Here is a 24,435-nt window from a genome sequence, read left to right on the forward strand (position 1 = left end):
AAAATCCATAGCTTTTCACAGAAAATTACATTTCTGGAAAAAAAAATCTAAAATTAAACTAAATTTCAAATGTTTAGTATTTTGAAAAAAAAAAAAAAATCAAATATTACGTTTTCAAGTAAAAAGTAAAAATACTTTAATTTGAAGTGGGGCAACAGCCCATCCAGCCCACTAACTGCGGACGCGCCTATCATTCCGTATCTAGCAAGGATATAGGCAGGAATTACAGCGATGCCGATCCTCAATTCAACTCTGAGTCCACATATAATTCTCCATCAAATCCTCTTTGTCTTTCACGCCTTAAGGATGATTTATTTTATATTTATTGTTAGTGATGAAAATCGAGTGTATTTCTCAGCTCGCCCGTTTTTTTTTGGAGTTGCTAATCTAAAGAATGAATTTTCTTTTCCTAACTGTTATCATTATTATTTCCTTCCTTTTCTACGATGTTCAATTATTTTCAAAACCTGATTGAACATTCATGTGTACTCATAAAAGAGGGGGAAACAGGGCCGGTGCTTGTATTTTTCTTTCAAATTGAATTTTTTTGATCCATTTTCCATAATTGGCTCGATATTTAGTTTAATGACGTCTTTAAAGTCCTTCTTATAGATATATTTCATATTTTCAAAAGGCATTTTTTAATTTATTATTAAACCACAACATAAATACTTCTACAAACTCCAAATGATAATTTTCCCTTTCTTGATTTTTGCTCAAGATTGTTTTTATACTAACTCCCTACATATTTTATTCATTTTGTGTTCTTCATGGGCATAAAGTTTTCTTTACTTCCCTCTATAAGCTATGAATTACATTCACAGCATCTTTTAATTTTAATTTAGTACCTGTTTATATCTAGAAAAAGGTCTAACTCTGAGTTAATCAAGATTGATTTCCTGGCGTTTTATTTTTGACATAGTGTCTTAGTATTTGTATTTGTGCCACCTTCGATACAAAGAAAAAGAATCAAAATTTAAGTGCATTGAATTTGTAATATTTTTATTAAAACAACAAACAAAAAAGCTCCCAAAGTCAGATTGTATTTTACCAATCACGTAATTAATCCAGTCTAGTATCTATTTATGGATATTCAAGACTTAACATGGTTTTATTCGAATTCAGTCACAATTACATCTTTATTGCATCTTTCCCTGAATATGAGAAAAATCCAAAATTATATTTTCTTCGTAAATGTCATAATTCTTTCCAACTGTTGCTTATCAAATTGTAGTGATGTTTCAGTCTTATAAATATCTAATCAACTTCAACAGATCAATATACAAAACCCAAATAAGAAATATGAGAGGAAAAATCTACATATAACCCAAAAATAATACATAGATATAAGTAAATAAGATTAATTTCCTGCTGTTTCTATACCCCTGAAAATGCCACTTTAATCATGTATGGATAGTCAATAAGCATGGAACCTCCAAATTATCACCTTCTAAGTATATGGTTGATTATCTTTTCATTGAATTAACTACTATTTATGGTATAAAAGTGATGAATCATGAATATGGAGATAGAGACTTATCCTCAAGAAGACCATCATTTGAATATGTGAAGATGGAGCATTAAGTTATCTACTGAAAGATATCATGAACAAGTGTTCCAAAGGCAATTTCTGATTATTATCAAGTATAATTTGATTTGATAGAAGGAAGAAATCCCTAATATGTATACAGATATAATCATATTCCTTTCAGATATACATCCCCAACCGTTATTATTTACTCTTCTAAATATTGAGAGGTTAAGAGTCTCTGTTTTATTTTTTACAATTTTCCAAACAAACAATGTTATAAAACACATGATTAGCTATGGATTGCTAAGAAAAACATTGTCTTAGTTGCCAGCATGAGCACACAGTACGAGAAGAGGATTGAGATCGCAGCGCTCCTCCGCATGGGACATCTGGGAGCAGACTGTGGCGTCGAATAAGACGATTTACAATGTATCTATGAGGTTAAAGGTCGGGAAGAACCTCAGACACTCTCAAGAGCAGGCAGGAAGTCCTCTCTGTCCGTGAACCGCCTGAAATCAGCCTTCAAGGACGATCCGAATTCATCAAATGCTAACATCGCCAGGAAGATGACAAGTCCCCATCAGCCAAAAATCCGTGTGGATTGTGCAAAAAACATCCTGAACCACCTTAATGAAACCTGTGGACTCATTGTGATCTTTTCTGATGAGAATACCTTTACTGTTGACGCCGTCTTCAATAGTCAAAATGAGCCAGTAGCGGCATTTGGGGATGTTGCAGAGAAGCACTGATATGTATCCACCACCAAACACGCTGCTTCATAGAGGATGTTAGACCTGGTTGCATCTGACGGGAAGGTAATGAATCCCGTGGGGTTCCCTTAATGATACAGGCTGAAGACTGATGAGTACGTAAAAGTTTTGGACACCAAACTTCTCAAAAACCATCGTTGGAAATTGTTCCTGACTGTTCAAGCAATAGAGAGTACCTGCCCACAGCGCAAAGAAACCCCAACAGTGGCTCCAAGCTAACATGGACTTCTCTGTAAAGGACTTCTGGCCACCACAGAGCCCAGACCTCAACCCCCTAGACTATTCCATCTAGATTCACGTGGAATCTGATATATGCAAGAGAGACCAAAACAGCACTTGCACTCTCAAGACCTCCGTCAACAAGGCCAGGGACTCTATGAGTGCTGATTACATCCAGAGTGTCTGCAACAGCTTCCACCACCACCTGGACCTCACCATCAATTTTGAGGGCAGACACATTTACTAAAACATGTACTTTGGGTTTAATAATTTTTTTTTCTTAATTCACTGTGTGTTAAAATGGGTAAATAATAACGGGTGGCCGGTACCTTCAATAATAATCTCAGATGCACAACATATATTATTGATAATAATGTGTAAAATGGTATTTATAAATAAAGTTGTGTAGATAAAAAAAAATATTGACAATAGTATATTGATAAATACTTACCTATTATTAAACTCCATAAAATAAATAATTTCATAAACTACAGTGTGTCCGGCGAATCGTGACCGAATTTTCCGAAGCTCAAGTTTGTCAAGATTCTCAAAAAGTTCGAGTGGTGAGACTTTAAATATTAATTATACTTGTTTTTTTAATGTACCTTTAATTGGTTAGATGGAGTTGCACTGATAAAGTATAATTTAACATTATAGTATTACATTTACTCCATCTAACACATGAATCTTTTAGTGAAATCTATATATAAAAAGTATATATCTTTCTCTAGGAATCACCTGGGCGTGAACGTACACACATTGAATTCAAGAGAATAACTTATCCCGATCACGTTCCATAAGCTAAGACGATTCTATTAATTACACTTTATATTGAACTACACCATGCCCTGAATGCCTTGCATGTCTGCTTTATGTATTCCTCCAACATGTCATAAGGCATTTATATGGGAGGTGAAACAGCCCTTCATCTCGTGATGCCCTAGGTGCACACTCATGAAGGTTGCAGTCTGGTAAGAACGGAAACCACATTAATCAGGCTAAAAATTCGCCAATTTGTCTTTACACCGCTTTTGAGTTTTTTGGGACTTTTTTGATCTCTCAAGACTCTTGTTGTTGTCATTCAGCTGTTTACTCTTAATAATGAGACACATGGAATATGGTACAATACGGAATATCTCATCATAACTCATTTATACGCCAAGAAGCGCTAACACACAATTTCTTCTTCCTCCATCTCAGATGTCCTGCTCGGATGAAGAAATTTGTTTCACAAACATTGCTTGTTTTAATGCTCTAACCACCGATTTTATGGGGAAAATATGCGTAAATAATTTAGTAAGTCAACAAAACCTTTCCCAACTTTCCTTTACAGATGTTTGTCCTTCAATCACGGCCAAATGGGGGTTCCTGAAAGGTTTCCTGTAGGTTTTTAAGGCGCCATAAATGGTTTTGGTAACAATTTGGTTTGGTCTTCAATGATATGGTGGCCTTTAAATAGCAGTTTTCAGCACTTCACCATTATAAGCTGAGGGCCAGGTTATTTTTTTGGATATTAGAAGGGTTTTTCTGGGAAGCGGTGGTGGAAGAATTTAATATGCTTCCGGGACAAGCAACCCACAAGCCATAGATGGGAGTGTATTCTAGCGTATTAGAAGTGGTTCTTGGTAATTAGAAATGCGGAGGCGGTGCAGTTTAAACTGCCTTCAGACCCAGTACTTCTCCTGTACAAGCAGCGTATATTTTGAGATATTCGGAGGGTTCCTTGATGCACAGGGAAGGGCGGTAGAGAAATTTTACTTACTTTCCTCGGGCCTAGCAGTTCATCTGCAAAACACGTGGCATGGGGTACATTATAGAATATTAGAAGAGTTAATTGGTGCCTAGAAACACGGCAACGGTACCGTTAAACCTGTATTTTTGCCTACCACTTCACTTGTAGAGGCTGAGAGCCGGGGTGGATTTTGGGATATTAGGAGGGGGTTCTTGATGCTTAGTGAAGCGGCGACGGTGAAATTTAACTTCACTCAGGCACAGTAGTTGACCTACACAACTCGTGGGCTGGGGTATATTATAGCATATTAGAAGGGTTCCTAGGTGCCTAGAAATGTAGCGTGGTAGAGTTTAAATTGTATTTTGGCCTAGTACTTCACCAGTACAAGCTGAGAGCCGTGGTCTATTTAGGGATATTATGAGGTTCTCTTTATGCTCAGGTAAGCGGCTTCAAGACTGCTAGCTTGGTGTCTGACCCAGAATAAAGCAACTACTTCCTAATAGCATGCAAGAAGAGTGTTTATATATTATAATACTCATACTGATAAAACCAGTATGAGAATAATTTTTAGTTCATTTCAATTTCTTAATGTCCTGGGGAACGCTACAGTGATTAAATTGAACTTAAGTAATCCATGCTGAAGTATATTTGTTTTCCCTTCAATATATTATCCGGAGTAACTAATTATTAATAAAAATATAGCTCATAGTAGGTATGTAACCCAATAATTTACCAAATTCCTTGCATGACTTGTAAAAAGAGATAAGGAGAAGGGAAAAAAAATCAACATGCAACAAGGATAGGAGAAATGGGTTCTTACAGTAAAAAATAGAATACAAATCTTGTATACATATATGTATGTTTTATGTACATAATACCTATACATTGATATAAATAATACATAGGCAGTAACGTAGGGAAAGAGAGGAAGAGAGGGGAAAAAAAGAAAAAGAGAGCAACAACTTATAATAAGTGAAAGCTCAATAAATATGTCTACTCTTTAACAAATTTTATTTGATGACTATTAATATTTTAACAATTATTTAATAACTACTTTTCAAGTGGTCAAATAAAGACATACAAAAGTAGATCATTTATAAACTTATTTAATCAGTTGCATTCCCTAAATTTTATTTCATTTAATTATTTATTTTAATCAAAAGAAAGGTATGTATTGTAGCTATATGGAGGTAAAACTAGGGGTGGTTTTGGTCTGAAAATCTTAGATCCGTTTGGGACGTTTATCATTTTTAGTGGACCGAATAATTCGGTCTACAATAGATTGAGACTGAAAAAAATAGTGTATATATTGAAACCAAAACAATTGGTCTACGATTTGAAAAGGATTAAATTTATGTCTTCTGTCTGAAGCAAAAATATGGCACTAGAAAAAACCACTTATGACCGAACTGACAGAAAAATTTGTTATTGGATAGACTCTCAACACCCGTTAAAAAAACCTTTTGCAAGTTGTTAGAAAATAGAAACACTAAAGTTTCTAAGAGCTCCTTCCTCTTTCTTCTCTATACTTCCTTTTCTTTGCAAGTAACTTTGTAGGAAACATACAACATACATATTATTTCAAAGAAATAATCTCTTTTTTATACCAGCTACAACCAAAGGTAGCACATACATACTGCGTTTTTGTATATTGGATGTGTGTCTCCCTACATCTAAACGTGAAACATATAATACAATATTCATATCATATACTTAATAATAAAATATAATATTTAATCCAGGGAAGAAATAATGAAGAGATTTGGCTTTGTTTATTTCTTCTACTTATATTATAAACATATAATCATAAGAGTTTTATCATATGTATTAAACAAATGTCCAATGCATTCACTAAACGCACAAAATAACAAACATAATTTCAATGAAATATTAATTGTCTATATGGAATAAAGAGATTTGGATTTTATCTAGAGAATTAGTTTCTAAAGAGTCACCCTTATTACTTCATATACACGTCACATGTCCATATAAACTACTATAGATATATGACCGTCAAGACAAAAGCAAGCCAGAATTATTTTTGTCATTTATTTTTATTTTTGAAGGACTACATTTATATTCTTCAACGAAGGATTATCCTCAATTTCTACTAACCCATTGTGTGTCTCGCAAATCACTCTCTTAAAGTAGCCAAAGTTGATCTTTACAATAAATCTTGGTTATCTTAACTAATCCCACAGATTTTAAACCAAAACTTATAATTGATATAATTGACTCCAATATGTTTAATGTTGGGCTGAATGTATATACGAGGGTTGTTTGAAAAGGCCGAAAGATGTCAGTACTGGGGCGTATCGAGGCTTTGTTTATTTAGTAGCATCTCTTGGAAGAACACTCACAAACTTTCTGCCAAATCGGTATATTTCTTTTTGTTTGTCATTCGTGATTCGTTGGAACAAGTGAGGCTGAACGTTCTGGACGCCTTGTTGAGGTAACCACTCCAGAAATTATTGATAAAATCCATGATATGGTGATAAATAACAAAAGAGTGAAGGGAGTATAGGAGATTATTAGTGCTATGGGCATCTCGAGTTGGAACCCTATTTCTGGGCCATTATCAAATAACGATAAATAATATACACCTGTCATAGTTTTACCCTTTTCCAGATAGTCAATGAGGATTATTCCTTGCGAATCCAAAAGACAGTCACTTTCATCTTTCTGGACATTTCCTATGTTCAAACGAATGCCAAAAAATTAAATTTTTTATGAACAGCTGTGGATTTTAGTAACTTATTTTCCAAAAAATTTAATTTTTGTGAATAGCTATGGATTTTTGATATTTTAATTTTTGTATTAATAATTTTTAGAGCATAGCTGTGGATTTTTGAAATTTTTTTCCAAGAAATTTAATATTTGAAATTTTTTCGAACAAATTTATGAACATTTTTATTTTTAGTACAATTCTTGGGAACTTTTGATGGTGTGTTTTTTTTTATTATTGTAACAAAAGAAGTTTCGTGAAGACTTTATTTATTATAGATGTATAGATGACATTGATAACCTGGCAGACCTCCGGTAGGGAATTGCAGATCCAAGAATATTCTATTTTTATTCTCAACCTAATAATTGTACATTCTTCAAGTCATTTTTTTTTTTTTTAGTTTGTTGTTGTTGAAACTTCTAAAAGACATATAGATTATAAATTAAACATGATCTTACGTGGAATTAGAAATCCATGAACCTTCTTCATTATTGGTAGTGATATGACGATCAATCGAAATCGGAAATTTGGGTGTTTTGTCTAAAATTGGGATTGCATAGATAAAATAATGTTTAATTTGCGATTCCGATTCTTATGTGTTATTATTTATTATCAGTACTTAATGATATATTACTTTTTAAATTAATGAAAATAAAATTTCCCACCCCAAAAAAAGAAAGTTGCTTTCTACTAGAAATTTAACATTTTAATCTTTTTCAATTAAAATCAATTTTCTGAGAATAACTATGTACTTTTGAAACTTTCTCCCAAAAATTTCATATTTGAATTTTTTTTTTTTTAGATCTTTTGTTAGAAATTTAATTTTTGAATTTTTTTAGAATAACCATGGGATTTTGAATTTTTTTACAAAAATTTTATGTAAATAGTTTTGAATTTTTGATAAAATTTTAAACATCAAATTGTATATATCAAAAGTTTTTTCAAAAAATGGAAATTTAATTTTTGAGATTATTTTCGAAAAAATTTTAATTTTTTGATTTTTTCTTCAAAAAGTTCGAAAAAACAAGCTCCTTTTCCCAAATGATTATTCATGTCGACGCCCCTAATAGCAAATGGTATTTTTTAACTATTATTTAAAATATTAAAGAATCCGCATCGGGAATTTTAATTTGAATCGCATCGGAATCGGCATCGGGATTTTATTTTTAATCGTACCATCACTAATTATTGGACCCTTTTTTATGCTCTTTTTCCATTCAGATTGAGGTAACTTAAAAACATAACTTTTGAATCCATCATCCACTGGTTCAAGTATTCAGATCATGTACTATGTTTTTCTTAAGCGATTAAATTCAAAGGAGCCATTTGATAGGTACAAAATCAGGATTGTGTAAGGATGGACGATCTTTTGGATGCTGTAGGGGGTCAAAATTTATTAAATTTAGTTGTTTAATATTTTTATTATTTTTCCAAAACTTTTGGCAAAATATAAGTCGTGAATCATTCAAAATGGATCGTCTGAAGTTACTCAAATCCTAATGTTGCTAGATAACTGATTACCGAAGACAAATAGAACCCTGTGATTTTTTCTTCGATCTACTTTTCTCTTAGTTAGAATGTGGTCAGTCTTGAAGATCTATGTATCTTCATGAATGATTGCTGCTTTTTTGGGCATTGGTTCATGATTATGAGAAAATGCCTGTAAAAGATTTACAGGATATATTTCTTAAATATTTATTTGTCTCAATCGACAAACTTCTGAGTGTTAGTTGTATTAAATTTACAAGTTCTAAAGCAAATAATCCTTTTTAAGGTTAAAATTATCATCATCATAATAGGTGCGTGAACAAAACATCGACTGTCAAAACTTCAACCGACAAAACGTCGAATGCACAGAACGTCAAATAGACTAAACGTCGAATACACATAACGTCGAACAGACAAAACGTCGACTGAAAGAAGGTCGACCGTAGAATATAAATTAAAGGACTACACCAAATGTTGTTGCAATATATCCCATTCTGACATTTCCCGCCTGAAACATAACCCAGCAGCACAATTTCTATATAAACTGCCAGTAAGGGAGCAAGGGCCCCCTCAATCCCCCCTCTGTTGGGGGTGTTTTCAGTCACCAAAATGGGATGAAACACACCGCCACTATTTAAGCAACCACTAAGAGACCCTCACAACCCATATGTACCCCCCAAATGTGTTAGCTATTTTCGGGTGCAGTCTGGCTCCAAAATAGGATGAAACACACTGCCACAATTTAAATTTACTGCACCTACATTAACAAACCCGAAAGGGCCCCGAAATTTGAGACTGTTTCGCGTTTCAACTAATTTTGGGGCCTGGCTGTACCCGAAATAGCCCAAAGTTCGAGGTATAAATGGGAGTTTGTGAGGGTTCCTTACTGTTAGTTTATGTAGGGGTGGTGTGGTAAATATCTCGGGCTGGAAATGTCTGGAGTGAAATATCGTAGAAACAGTTTTTTATATTTTCCGGTCGACGTTTTGTCCATTTGACGTTTTGTCCATTCGACATTTTGTCTGTCGACGTTTTGACCTACTACCATCATAATATATGTTAGTCATAATAATGTCAAAAAAATACTACAATAGCAAAATATGTCGTATCAAGTTGATGTCTAATGATTGTATGCATAGCATATATATATATATGCAATAACAGATTTCCGACGATTTTCATATAATTTGTCTCGGAGCAAACGAAGATCAGTAATGAACAAAGCTGTATAATAGTACTTCATGACCAATGATAAAAATCCAGTGTAGAATGGCCATGTTATTTAAAATTAAACCGAAAATCAACATGGTAACCCTGGCAATTTGAAGAATATTTTGGAGGAGAGAAAAAATAATGCTCATGACGTTTCATTAGATCAGCTACAATCCGCTGAAACAAGAGAGAAAGGATATAAGCAAGGACTCCGATGTCGATCCCCAATTCTACTCTGAGTCCAACAAAGACTAACAATTATAACTCTGCTACAAATTCTCATAAATCCTTGTATGAGTACGCACGAACGTTCAATCAGGTTAAGAATGTAATGGAATACTTTTCACAACTCAGGAATTAAAAAATAATGACAAAACCTAATGAAAAGAAAATTCTTTCTTTATATTACCAATTACAAATGACAAGGCCAGCTAAAAAACACATCTGATTTTCATCATTGTTTCAAAAATCCACAGTTATTCACAAAAAATAAATATTTTTGAAAAAAAATTCAAAAATCAATTTGAAATATTAAATTGTTTTGAAAAAAAATCCACAAATTTACATGTCGTTACAAGTAATCTATTTTTTTGGGAAAAAAAATCAAAAATTCACAGTTATTTACAAAAAATAAAATTTTTTTAGAAAAAAAATTTAAAAATTAATTTTAAATATTAAATTTTTGGAAAAAAGACTAAAAATCTATTTTTTTTATTCAAAAATTCTCAGTTTTTCAGATAAAATAAAAAACTTCAAAATGAACTTTCAGATATCAAATTTTTGGAAAAAAGTTTCAAAAATCCAAAGATTTTCACACAAATTCAATTTTATGAAAAAATAATTCAAAAAATAAAATTTCAATTACTAATTTTTTTTTTTTTTTTTAATACAAATATTTAATTTTCTAGTAAAAAGAAAACATTCTTTAATTTGGGACGTAGCACCTCCAAGCTACCCCCAGCGACGTTCCTGCCCCTCGAGAACAATTTTTATCGAATATAACCTTCTGGGAGGGATGTTAAACACAGCTGAAGACTGAAGTTAAGCTAAGATCAAAAGTTTAACTTTAGGAAAAATAAGAAATGGCCCAGAAAGTGACATTAGACTATTCAATCTCGGAGCACGTTGTCTACTTGGCCTGCAAAAAGTTCCACGACAGCTTGTATAGCATTAAAACCTCTGGTAATAATGCCTAGGCCTCCATGAGCTCTGAGCACATTCAAAAATCCTCCATGAGTTTTTGATTCCATTTAGGCCGGCTGTAGATGCAAATGGTGGTTACATTTACTGAAATATTTGTTTTTTAATTATAATTAAAAAAATATTTTTACAGTATCAATAGTTAAAATGCTTTTTAAAACACCCTTGTATACTGCCGTTTTGATTATAATTCACTTCTAAAATCATGCAGAATAATATCAAAAATATTAATAACTCATTTTTACTCTAGGGGATTTTATTATGTTGTTCTTTCAAATAACAAAATGTTCTAAAAAAGGTTAATTATTATCAAAATGGTTCCTTTTTTTTTACTCAATATAAAGTTGACCGAAAACTCTTACATAGATTAATACTATAGTTGTATTATGCAACCAATACTTCTTTTTTACATTCATATCCATGTTTGAATGCTGACAATCCCATCGAGTCTCCAGGGATTTTTTTTTTTAAATCAACCATATTTGATGATACTAAGTATAATAAATCCTTTCTTATCATTAATACCTTATAATTATAAAAACTTACATGGAATCATATATGTAAAAAATATTTTATACCCAAGCTTCAGAGTCTCCACATTATTGGAAAACCTATAATGAAATGAAATAGTTGTTTCATCCTATATTTGACTTAGATGGGAGAGATGATTACTTACTAGCAAAAATTATATAACAAGGACTCAACGTTCTAGAAATAAATAAAGATATGGATACATTCGTATTTGAGTCAGGTTACAATATAAATAGTCAAGCATTTATTCAGATCAGATTGAAAAGTAAATATTAATTAAATACTAACTATTATTTTACATATCATCAATCCTTAAGAAAACTGCACAGACGGAGGATCATTTATAGATAATAGGTCTTAAATGGGTACTCAATATATTTTAACTTTAGTGAAATAGTAGCCCAGCTTTGAATCCATAAATTGGTTCAAGTCAGTAAATACCCATTTCAAGAGAGATGAGGTGACATCTAAAAAAGATAAAGCTACTCCTGATCAAAAGCTCTCTCCAACAATCCAACTTACTTCCAAATAGTGTTGGATCAGTCTTTAAAAAAAACTAAAAAGACTGCAGTCCTTTTCCGCCTGATTTTAATAAAGTTTGTCAGTCCTAGGACCGATCCTTATCGGTCTTTTGTAGAAACTACAACAGTTAAAGTTACGTAGTTACTATTAACAACGTAATTTGAGTCAATGAAGTTACATGATAATTCATTATGTCTTTCAAAGAGACAAGATACCTGTAGGAGATGTGTGACTAGAACATATTATTATAGATTCTAGCTATCATTCACCATTTTATTAGTTCTTTATTTCTTCAATCCTTGCTATGAGCAAAGAAAATAAAAGTATAGCTAGGACATTAGGACTGAAAACCCGATGCATCCGTTCCTAGGACTGTTGAATGCTAATAAAGATCGGACTGATAAAAAAAAGACAAAAAGGGGCGGGAAAAAGACAGCTAAGGCGATTGGTCCTAGGCCTGATCCAACACTATTTCCAAAAGGTTGAATGCCTACAAAAAAGGATTCAAATTTCTTTTTTTTTATTGTGCCAAAATATTTTTACATGAAGAATTTGACGAGGGTGCATCAGCATTATTTATACTTTCAAAAATCAAATGATTATTATATTCATACCCATCCAATTCATAAAACTGATTGTGGCAGATTTAAAAACATTATTAATCTATCAGACTTTTATTTTTTGCTTAATCCCCTTATAATGATTGCTTTTTATATAATTTGATCATGAACTATAATTACCATAGCTAATTAATTATCAGTATTATCCAACAATACTGATACATTTTTGGCTAATTATATTTTAACAAACTTTTCTCATGACTAAATATTTTTTCAATCCTCTTGATTCAATAAAAACTCTCCTATTTTTATAAAATGTAAACTAATTTATGCTTAAGCCATTATCTCCTACTTATCTCATATGAGATCATGTAATTAAAGGTAATTTAGTAGGTGTTTTTATGTATAAAAAAGTATTTTTTTAAGTTTTTTTTTTTTTTTTAGAGTTTCAAAAGCATAGCTTAGATTTGTTTTCAACTTTTATTCAAATATTTCTTTTAAATCATCCAAAATAAGCAAAAGTAGACTTATCGGGACTACAAAAGTATTCTTAAACAATAATTATTTCAATTTATAAATCTTAGAACTTTATAAGAGTATATATTAAATTTATATAAAATAGAAATTAATAGTATAAACCTCTCTGTAATCCATGAAAAAATGAACGTAGAACGTGAGTGCAAAAATATGTATAATATCTCGAAGGACTAATTACTGGTCAAATGATGAAAAAATTAGGTGGTGGTACAATCGTTAAAGACACATTGTCAATATCTAAATTTTAATAGATAAAAAACATTAAACATTTTTTTAAGAATTCTGAAGCCGAATCCCATAGATTGGATAGAGCATGGATACCAGATAAATCCATGAATTGAGAAAGCTTATTTCCACTTCAAAAGCTTTTTTTTTTAAAGTTCTTTATTTTACAATATATAATATAAAAAAAATATATAATAAGAAGTTGGGTAATTAAATTTAGTAAAAATATAAATAAACATTGTAGTTTAAAATGAGTTTACAAGTGCCTCTTTAGTTACAAAAGTACACTAAAAATCTATACAATAAATACACATTAAAAAAGTATGATTAATAAAAAACACCCACAACAAAGAAAAATATAAAATACCCAAAAAGTAAGAAATCTAAAACTAAGTATCCAGGATTTACCTATTTTTATGTTTATTGAAGATTTTGATTATATGTTTTAAAACTTTAATGTACTTAATAGAGTTTTCTGGAAAATACCGTAGAATATCCCGCACTACATCGAATGTCAATGTATCGTGCTGAGGTATATTCAATTCAAAATCCATCTATCTTGACGCAACTGCAATAAGTATGCCTCTTAACTCAATTCCATCCATTTGTTCCTTCAAGGTCAACTTTTTCACAACATAAGAACGGAAGTTAAGTATCCCAAATCGGATTGTGAAATGGTATGGCGCGGTGTTAATATGACCTTCTAAGTTCCATTCAACAAACTTCCTCAATAACAGCAAAAGCATGCACAACTGAATTGAACCCCTTCCCAAATTCTTTGCAATAGTTTGCAACATGTAGTCACTTGAAATTGCCATCCTAATCATTTTAGTGGTATTCATTATATGGCTAGTCCATTCATTTATCAAACTTAGAATACGAAGATATTTTCTAGAAACGGTGATGGCTTCAAAGGATACTTTCTTAAATGAACCCATTTTCATAGGCCATGGAGTCAGCAAATAGTGTGTTGCTGCTGTCTATAGCAAAGAAAAGAATAGCTCCCCTTTTGAGAAAATATCATCACATTTAACATCATTAATCGAAATAATGTTATTATCCAACGCTTTTCTTTCCATAATTATTGGACTTTCATGGTTTTTAAAGAAATACTTCCTTCACCCTGTTCTGATATAGTATATCGATTGTCGAGTTCGAGTCACAAACCAAATCATTCATCCACAGAATTCGATGAGCTGCCCCAATAAAATTTGGGAAATAAAAACTGTAAATTTATCATTTTTGTTCCAAATTTTATCCCCTTCAAAATCCTGCTTGAGGAAATAAAAGACTTCCAACCAACATCCGAGTTCACAATTAAATTAAGAAAAATCTTCTTTTAAACTTTAGGTAGCTTAGATAGTAGAAATTGTGGCAAGTCCACCTCCAAGTTGCCCCTTTTTTTTTTTTTTTTTAATGAAAGAACTTTATTATTTATAAAATAACCTTCAAACAAACTTTTTCCTCCTTAATCGAATGCTCTCCAATTATTATCGGAGAGAAAGTAGTTTTATACAAGATCCATGGAATTACTTGTGTGTTATATAAGTCGATCTTCTTTTGTAAGTTAAAATTTATCCACTCTTCATTAAACTGTTAAGTCATGTCCAGCCTCCTGACGTTACTCTCTGTCTGTCACATTCAATCTAAACTTCCTCGAATTACGTAACCTCGAACTTGGTTGTGAGGTATCGGAATTCACTTATCAATCTGTAGTATTGCCGTTTTATACTTATAGACTGTAAGACTCATTTATAAAGTATGCAGGTTGGGGTCTAATGGTTGTATTATGTATAATGTTTCTATTTCAGCGTGACAAATTTTAGTTGTTAATTTCACGTATTTGACCTCATATGTAGGGTCAAATGAGTGTAGCCGACTTTTTCATCTACAACTAAAAAAAATTGATAACTTTTCAAAAAAATTTATAACTTAAATTAATCTAAAGACCCTTACCTAAATTTTGACACTAAAGTTAATTGTGTTAAAGCTTACTGTTTTGTATAGAAGTCTATTTAAAAAAGGAAACAAGATCAATTTTACAATATGAATAATGTTTCATGTATTATTTTATATCGAGGAAAAATAAATATCTAAATCTAACGAAACTAGGAAATCAAAGGTGTATCTATAGGTAGTATTGATACGACTTTAAATAAAATCCGGACGCCGACTCCGATTCCCAATGCCAATGTCCATTCTTTAATACTTTAAAAGAATACAATTTTGCTATCAAGGGCGTCCACAGGATATTCTAATTTGGGGGGCATGGCTGTTAGAATTTTTTTGAAAAAAAAAATAAGAATTAAATTTTAAGAAAAAAGTTTGGAGAATTAAATTTCAAATATTGAGTCTTTGAAAAAAATTTCAAATTTACAATTTGATATTTAAATTTTTTCCAAACATCCACTAAAAATTAAATTTTTTGGAAAAAATTATCAAAAAACTAAAACTTTTAAAAAATGTACAACTGGTCACAATAAATTAAACTTTTTCCAAAAAAAATTCCAAAATCCACATCTGCTTACAAAAAAAAGTTGGAAAAAATATTTAATTTTTTTTTTTTTAAATCAATTAAATTATTTTAAAATATCCGGTTATTGGAGTTATTGGTAGTATAATATCATATTAATTATCTCCACTATGTACCCATACATAATATTGGCAAAGAGAATGGCTCATCGACTTAGAGATGGACTTGGTGGAGAATGAGGAGGCTCTCGAGGGATTAAGGAAGCCTAACCTGGTTGTTTTGATAAGGTATCATTTGCTCGCGTGCAGATCTGATCTTCAACGTATAACTTCGACGCCGCTTAATGTCCTCCAAGTCCATTTTTGTACATTCCTTTGTCCTTCCTGTCTACGCCATGTGATGAGGATACTATTTTTTAGTCCATGTTGAATAATACAACAACGTCTACTAAACTTCCCCAGCTAGAGTTCGAAAAGAAAATCTTGAAATCGGAGGAGGTTGTTAAATTGGGTAAAGCATGCGAATCTGTGGAGAGCTACTCCCGGGAGATGGTAGTGGACAATTTTTCCATGGTATCAAAGTACAAGGGTCCTAAGGGCATACGCCGAGCCAAGAAGAATCCTGCTTGTAGAAATTTCTTCTGCGTTTGGTATCTCTCTCAAAACCATCATTCCTCTGTGATCGGAAATGGCCCCATAACCTGGCCTAGAATTTCTAAACTCAGAATTTCTCCCACATCTTCGATAACTCTACTCCGCATGTCGCAAATCATACCAAAGTCGATTTATATATTGATAGAAAGCCCTAGCCTCGCTACCTCCTGTTCCCCTGGCTCTGTAATACAAAATCATCGATGAACTTAAACCCATGATAAAGCAAGGCACTCTCGATAATGTTCAAGCCTCAGAATGGACCTCTCCTATCGTCGTTGTTCTGAAACATAACGGTAAAGTGTGCATATGTGCCGATTACACTCAGACGATCTTTTCGATCATCAATAAGCTCGTTTATCCTGAGGAACTCTTTGTGGGTTTGGCTGACTCCCAGTACTTTACCAAATTCGATTTTAATCCCTACTACGAACAGTATAAGCTTGAAGAACCTACGAAATAATAATCTTATCAATGTCCCTATCTGACCACCTATCTATCCTTCGTTGCGTCCCAGATGGAATATCTGCTGCTGCTGGTGCCCCATTGAGCAGGAAGAAAGTGTTTTCTTGAGCAAGGAGTTGGCGTCCCTAAGATTCAAAGTTTCTAGGAAAAGCAAATCTCTGGATCCGGAACATGATCGCCCTATATTTGACTTTGCTACTCCTACCTTGTCGTCCCAAGTCAAATCTTTCCTTCGCCTATTCAAATTCTAAGGTCATTTCCTCCGAAATCTCTCATCCATTGCGTCTCCTCTACATGAACTGTCTAGATCCGAGCCTTTCAATTGGTCAGCACCGGTTGAACTGAGTTTCTCTAAAGTTAAGCAATTTGTTTCTAATGCACCTATCCTTCCACACTATGATACTACTCTGCCTTTGTTTCTCTCTACGGACGCATTTCCCCTCGGATTGGGTGCGCTTCTCTCTCACCTCATCGATAAAATTGATCACCACATTGCATTCGCCTCTTGCAAGTTGAACGCTGCCGAAAAGTACTACTCACAGATCGACAAAGAAGCCTCTGACATAATTTTTGGTCTCAATCGTTTTGAACACTACCTTCTAGGCCTTACTTTGTACATCAAAACGGACCATCAACTTCTGAAATTCATTTTAAACCAAAAGAAATAACTTTCTTCCGTTGTAACTGTGCACTTCTCCCGATATGCCCTTCGCCTCGCCTCGTTTAATTCCAAAATATAACATGTAAAGGGATCCGAGAGCCTCCATGGCGATTCTCTTTCTCGCGGTCCTTCAGACAATCCCGTTGACATCAAAGATCTTGTGGATGAACTGATGTGTTTATTAATCTCCTACTCTGATGCTACAGAAAATGAAGTCCAAAAAGCAGTTAAGGCCGGTGAACCTTTCTTTCTCAATCTGAACTCTGCTACTTTCAAGTGGCAAACAAAATATTTTCATTTTAATGGAGTCGGAATCCAAGTGGATCGAGGCTGCATCGATGCCTAACACCTCAGCTTTCAAAATACTTCAACAACTCCTGCGTGGTTTACCAGGTTCAGATTTTTGGAGAAGCTTTATTCAGACAATGGTCTCAGTTTTTTAGTCAAATGTCAGAAGGGGGATGAACATATAATTCTCTCCTCACTATCACCCGCAATCAAATTACTAGACTTAAAGGGAAGTGATAATTATCAAAGAGTTAATGAAGAAGAACCTGATAATCTATCTTGACGAATTGCTCTTCACCTAAGTAAAATACATAGAGAGACAGTCTCTAAGTATCGTGGCCCAGAGGAGGGAATGAGATGATGTTCTAAAACACTAAACTACAACCACTACTTTGTATAACATATTCATCACATGGTCTTCGTTTCGCCCTTGGTTAATACAAGGAATACTATAACTACTGTAGGTAATCCTGTTTCTGCCTTAATCACACTGGATACAGCCCTATGATGAAACATTTTATCCACTATGAATGAGAACTTGGAAGATTGAATCTTGACCATTTCTACCGACTTTGAAAAATTAAGAAGCTCTTCACAAATGATGTCGAATGTATCTTTCTCCGTCTGACCGTCCGTGGATTCCAGAAAAGCTGCAATGTTGATGGCTTCACTGATGGAGTTAATTTAATTGTCTGAATTTATGCAGTGTGATAGTAAGATGTTATTTAGCTCAAATTGTTACAAAATATTCTGAAAGTATTCTTTCACTTCTAGGCAAGCTGCAATTTTTTTAGCCCTTTCATATCTGAATGTATGACTTTCACAAGTGGAAATTTTGGAGTTTTAAGCAACAAGAATCGAAGGCAATGATTCCGATGAGAGTTTGTCATAGAGATCTTGTGCTGACAGAACGGTCTCTTCCATAAACATTGCATACTCCAGAGCGCCTTGTCTTTCATTCTCCAAATGTACTCTTTTAGTGCTGGTTGATGCCTGTGTTGGTCTTGGAGGTGGTGATGCTGATGAGAGGTAGCTTGCCAGATTCGCCCATCATCTTTCAACCACCTGTGGATATATATCATTTATATGTAATATTGGTTACTAAAAGTATGAGGGAAGAAATTGCGATATTAAAATGCATAATTTAGAATGTAAAGGGAAAGCATATTAACTATGCTTTAATTCCGTTTTCCATACAATTGACATGTATTAGACAGTACTTCTAAATATATTTTAAAGGAAATTAAGCAAAAAAACGAGCCGTCTCAGAGATTCACAAGCAATATTTATAGTATTGCTTAAACCTTAGTTGGAGAGATTTTTTATGGGATTTATCTAGAGAAGCAGTGATAAAATCAGTCATTTTAAAATGCAGAATATCTTGAATTTGTTGTTGGTGTCTAGTAAATCGTATCTCTTAGCATGGCCCTAAGGTATTTGGTTAGGTTTTTGGAATCTTTTATGGGGAATCTGTGAAAGGTCACATCCAGATCTTCTTTTAAGGTCGTCATAGCCCAGCTTGTACCCAATCATTAATTATTAATAAAGTAATAACTAACCAAATTAATTAACTATTGTGAACCGCGTATGACTTTGTTTAGCGTCAGTGTGTGGGAAAAAATTGAGCGCGATTTTAAGGCGAATTTCCAGTTGTTTTTTTGTTTCTTAGTTTAATAGTTAACAAAGACATCTTTTACTAAAGGATTGGAACGCTAAAAACGAGTGTGTCTATTTTACAAGAACTAATTGCTAATAGCGTTACTAGTTGGTGGTAGACTTGTAACCAAAGGACTTAAGAGATAGAGCGGAGAGACAAAAAATCTACAACAACAAAAATATAAAGGAAAGAAATAATATTTGATAATATTGTAGAGAAAAATGCGTGCAAGGTGAAGGGGGGGGGGGAATACATATGGTATCATTGTTTTAAATACTGATGTGATTATCAAATCCCTGCTTTATTATGATTTTTGAGGGTATAACGAAAGTATTTATTAGCAAAATGTTTAATGAAGATATACTACGTATAATTGACATAGACGTTTTTTATCCGTTACAGTAGATTTGATTACAATCCCACTCCATGAAATTGTAATTCATTATGAACCTTATTCTCAGAATAATAGCTAATGAAACGACAAAGTAGAGTATTTCGAAATATATTTGAAGTTCCAAGTTTAAAAAAGAAGACTTTAATTTAAATAAAATCAAATCTGCTAACATCTCCTCAAAGAATATATTGTTCGCCGAATACCTTTGAATTTGTACAATAAAATTGGTGAAATGCCGAAAAAAAAAATTCCCTACATCTGGATTGAAATTAATGGAGGCCATGATATTTGGAGCTACCTACCGGACGACAAAAAATATTTTGTAGAATATGCGAATGTAAGTACTCTTACAGCCACCCATCGAGAGTCAAACGACACTTAATGTCCTCGTTCCACATCAAGAATATGAATACATACGAACAACATTTGACTAATGATGATTCTGACAACTTTAACACCGACCTCTTAAAGATGCTAGTTTCCTGTAATATTCCTTTTTTCACCGTGGAGAACCCCATTTTCTCAAAGTTAATAAAGAAATATGCCGAGAGAACCGTCCCTAGTAGAAGGACTCTACATAGATTAATGGAGGTTGTCAGCAAGGATGTAATCTCCAAAATTAAATGGAAAATTGGAGATAAGAATATTTTCATAGCGGTTGATGAGACTAGAGACAACCGAGAACAATCAATGACAGCTTTATTGATGAGTCCTTTGGATGGTTGTTTCTTGGGTCTTCCTTATCTAATCAACATGATATACATAAAAGTTGCTTTATGTTGCAAATTTTGTCGTTCAGAGTATTCAACTAACTCTATGTTTGGACTTTTATTAAAATAAGTCAAAAGTTTTCAACAGGGATGGAGCGTCCTACTGTAAAAAAAACCGGGCGAAGTCTTCAAAAGAAGCTACCTGAAATTGAAACATGTTATTTTTGTAGCTCATGGACTCCATAACGGGTCTGAACTTGCACTTAAAGAATTCCCAAAGACAAACGAGCTCATTTCAGAAATATTAAAAAAGGTTTTTGAATGCCGGCTAAGAAAACGGAACTTTACTGCTTCTTACCAAATTACCTTACCTCCCACACCTATCACACGCTAGGGAACTTGGTTGAAAGCAGTTGATTACTATTTCAATAACTTCGAAGTAATCAGGGAATATTTTAACAACCTTAATGAAAAAACACCAACGGTCGTTAATGCTAAGGAGATTATAAATGATGAGTTTATTTATGAAGAATTGTCAATAATTAATCATAATTTCAACCTAAATACCAAGGCCAATCCTACGTTAGAAGAAAGACTCCTTTAACTATTTAGCTTGACTATTGTCGAACATTTACACGTCGATATCAAGCTAGAGCCATTCAAAACAAAATAAAATACATTTTTAGATGAAAATCCAGCGTACAACAATTTCCAAGACCTAGCAAATTCTGAGGAGACAAAGACACACCTATTTTACATTTTGACTTAGAGAGGATTTTCAGCATATTGAGAGCCATTCATACAAAAATAGGATCCTGTTTATCAGTAAAAAATGTCAGGAACAAGCCAATTATAAAATTGAATATATAAATTTTAGATTCGTAAGAGTAAGTATTTATCAAATAACTTTTCTAAAATAAATTACATTTATTCCTAAATACAGTAATATGGACAAGAAAACAGAATGAATGGGTCTTAGCTTCAAATGGCGTGCAAATAGTTTGTCTAACATCAGTTTCTTCGTATAAAGACTTGGGTAAGTTATTATTGATGTATTTAAATATTCAAAAGAAATTAAACAAATACTTCTTCAAATTTAGGATTAGCATATAGCTAAATGTTCATAATCTCTGTGATAAGTTGTTAGAGAACTACAGTAATATGGTCAAGAACAACAGCATGAATGGTGTCAAAGGGAGTCTTAGCTTGAAATGGCGTGCAAATAGTTTGTCTAATATCAGTTTCTTTGAGTTAAGAATTGGGTATGCTCCATGGATTCCAGAATGTTGAAATACATTTTTTTTAAAGATAAGTATAAGTCGTTTTAAGTACTGAACATATTAATTTAACTTTTTCTTTACTTAGATGACCAAAAATGAGGATCTTCATGGAAGTATGATAGGAAAAATACGGATTTTATTTCTACTCATAATTAGTTGTTTTATTTTCTGTATTAAAATGTCTCATTATTTTTGTATATCTATAATTTACATTTGTCTCTAATAACTTGTTCAATCCATTCGTAATATTTAATTTTAATAACTTCAATTTCGTTTCATTTGTCCCTAATAAATGTTGAATCCATTTGTAATATTTAGTGTTAATAACTTCAATTTCGCATCATTTGTCCACAAATAATTTGTTGAATCCATTTGAAATATTTAGTGTAGTTTGTTATTATTAATTTGTTTCACTTTCTGTGTATGGCAACTATTAATATTTTTCGTTATAATTAATCATTTTTTATTTGTGTTTTATATTTTACCCATACTTCTTTAACTTAATATCACAAATATACGTTATAATACTTTAATTTCTAAATTTACTAGTAATTAATTTTAAAAAAATTTATTGCTACACTTCATATAAAACATACAACCCGTTCGGGCAAATATAAAAATATCTTGAACTTTTGGTGCCCTCACAATAGATTGCCGGATGAGGTAAAATTAAAAATTTTATTTGTAAAGATAAATATTAAGTTCATAAAGAACCAAATATGGGTCTCATATTCGCTTGTGTGCCTGGAAGAATAACCTGCTCCATTAGACAGTCTAGCCCTTGATCATAGTCTTCAGACTTTTTTATCCCCATTTCATCCTTCATTAGTACACAATTTTTGTCTTTAACTGAAGGTCGCTATTTTAAACGTCAAAAACATCCCTCAAAATACCGCTTTCAAATGAAATGCATTCAGTTATCCTTCGCAGTGTCCTCAACGAGGTTAAGGAAATCCTTGGTCAAGAAAAGATTCGTACCCTGACGAACCACAAGCAAATTAGAAAGGTATAATAAACCATTACAAATTCATAAGAAAGGACATAGCTTCGAAATAAGTCATATAAGAATCGTAAATTATTTCTTTCTGTTTATTTTAATTTTAGTGTTTTTTTAACTGTTGGACTTGACCAAGTGACTCGAAAGTTCTTTCCTTTCTTGGAAAAACATCTTAATTGATCTTGATTCAAGAATCCTTCAATATAGGTTTTGCAACAAAACTGAGCATAAAACAATAAATATGATCAAATTAATATACTACTTTATCATTTACAGATACCGCCTTTTTCGATATGTTTTTACATATTTTTTTTAGTTGACATAATTGAAGCCTTCTTCCTGACAAGCTTTGCTTGAATATGCTGTATTTTTGCAGATAAAGATTTATTTGCCGCTACTAAATTGATACAATTAAAGCATCGTACGTATGCTATCTCAGGAGATTCTAATATTTATAAGCTAACATTACCCTTTATAGTGATATATAATAAGCTTAAAGCTACAAAAAATACATGCATATTACATATGGTGAATGACATGAAAGGTGGTTACTTAGACGATAATTGTTGGTCAGGGGGTGGAGTCCTAGAATCGTAATTATATATATCTCTCAAAAATCTGTAATTTATAAATGAAATCAATAGTTACAAAATTAAAACTACACTTTTTTTTTGAATAAGTATCTATTTGAGGAAAACATGACTACTGGACGTCAAATAGCAACATTTTCATTCTGTTTAAGCTCATTTTAAATTATTTTCATTTCAGGTTTATATTGTAGATGTCGTCCATTTTGGGGGCCTAAACAACTAAATTTTAAACAATGAAAGCCTTTTTTTCATTAATATTATGGAAAATAGTGAACTATTGCCTATTAGATGTCAAAATGGGACTTATGAATAAAAGGATTTAACCCTTACTGTCTATCAAAAACATATATCTCTAATGCCTAATTGTATTATATATCCGACCTTAAAATGTATCAAAAATATGTTATACAATTTTTAATTATAAAAAGAATCAAATTATTCAAATAGGTTGAATTTAATGAACCAGTTTTTAAGTACAGGGGGAGTGAAAAAAGAAGTAAGGAACACATTAATATTAATTTTGGAGGTTATACAATTATTAAAGGTCCCTTTTAGAGTACTCCATGTTCATTCACTTCTGTACCCCTATTCACTACTTATTACAAACATACAAATTTCAAGTCGATTGACATTTTCTATTAAAATATGGTGAAAACTGAAATGTGAAGGTATTAATTAGAGAAACTTAAAACTCGTATTCTTATTCTCTGGCTGGAGAAAAACATTTGGAGTAACTGAATTAATGGAAAATGACTCTCAAGAGTCGGAGGCGTTCTGGACTAGGAACCAAGAAGCTTGGAGCCTCTCCTCGTCGCAATTCACCCGTTAAGAGACGTCGTTCCACATTGAGTGTAGTGGAAGGACCTGGAGTGACCAACATCAAGGTCTCGGTTCGCGTTCGCCCCTCCAACGATAGGGAGCTGGAAATATCAGCATTCATATAAATTTTCCCATCTAATTGCATTTGAAAGAAGAAAAGATAATTACTTCATTAGCTCATTTTTGTCAAGTTTAATTT

Source organism: Lepeophtheirus salmonis, chromosome 5 (assembly GCF_016086655.4).
Source record: "Lepeophtheirus salmonis chromosome 5, UVic_Lsal_1.4, whole genome shotgun sequence".
Classification (NCBI taxonomy): domain Eukaryota; kingdom Metazoa; phylum Arthropoda; class Copepoda; order Siphonostomatoida; family Caligidae; genus Lepeophtheirus; species Lepeophtheirus salmonis.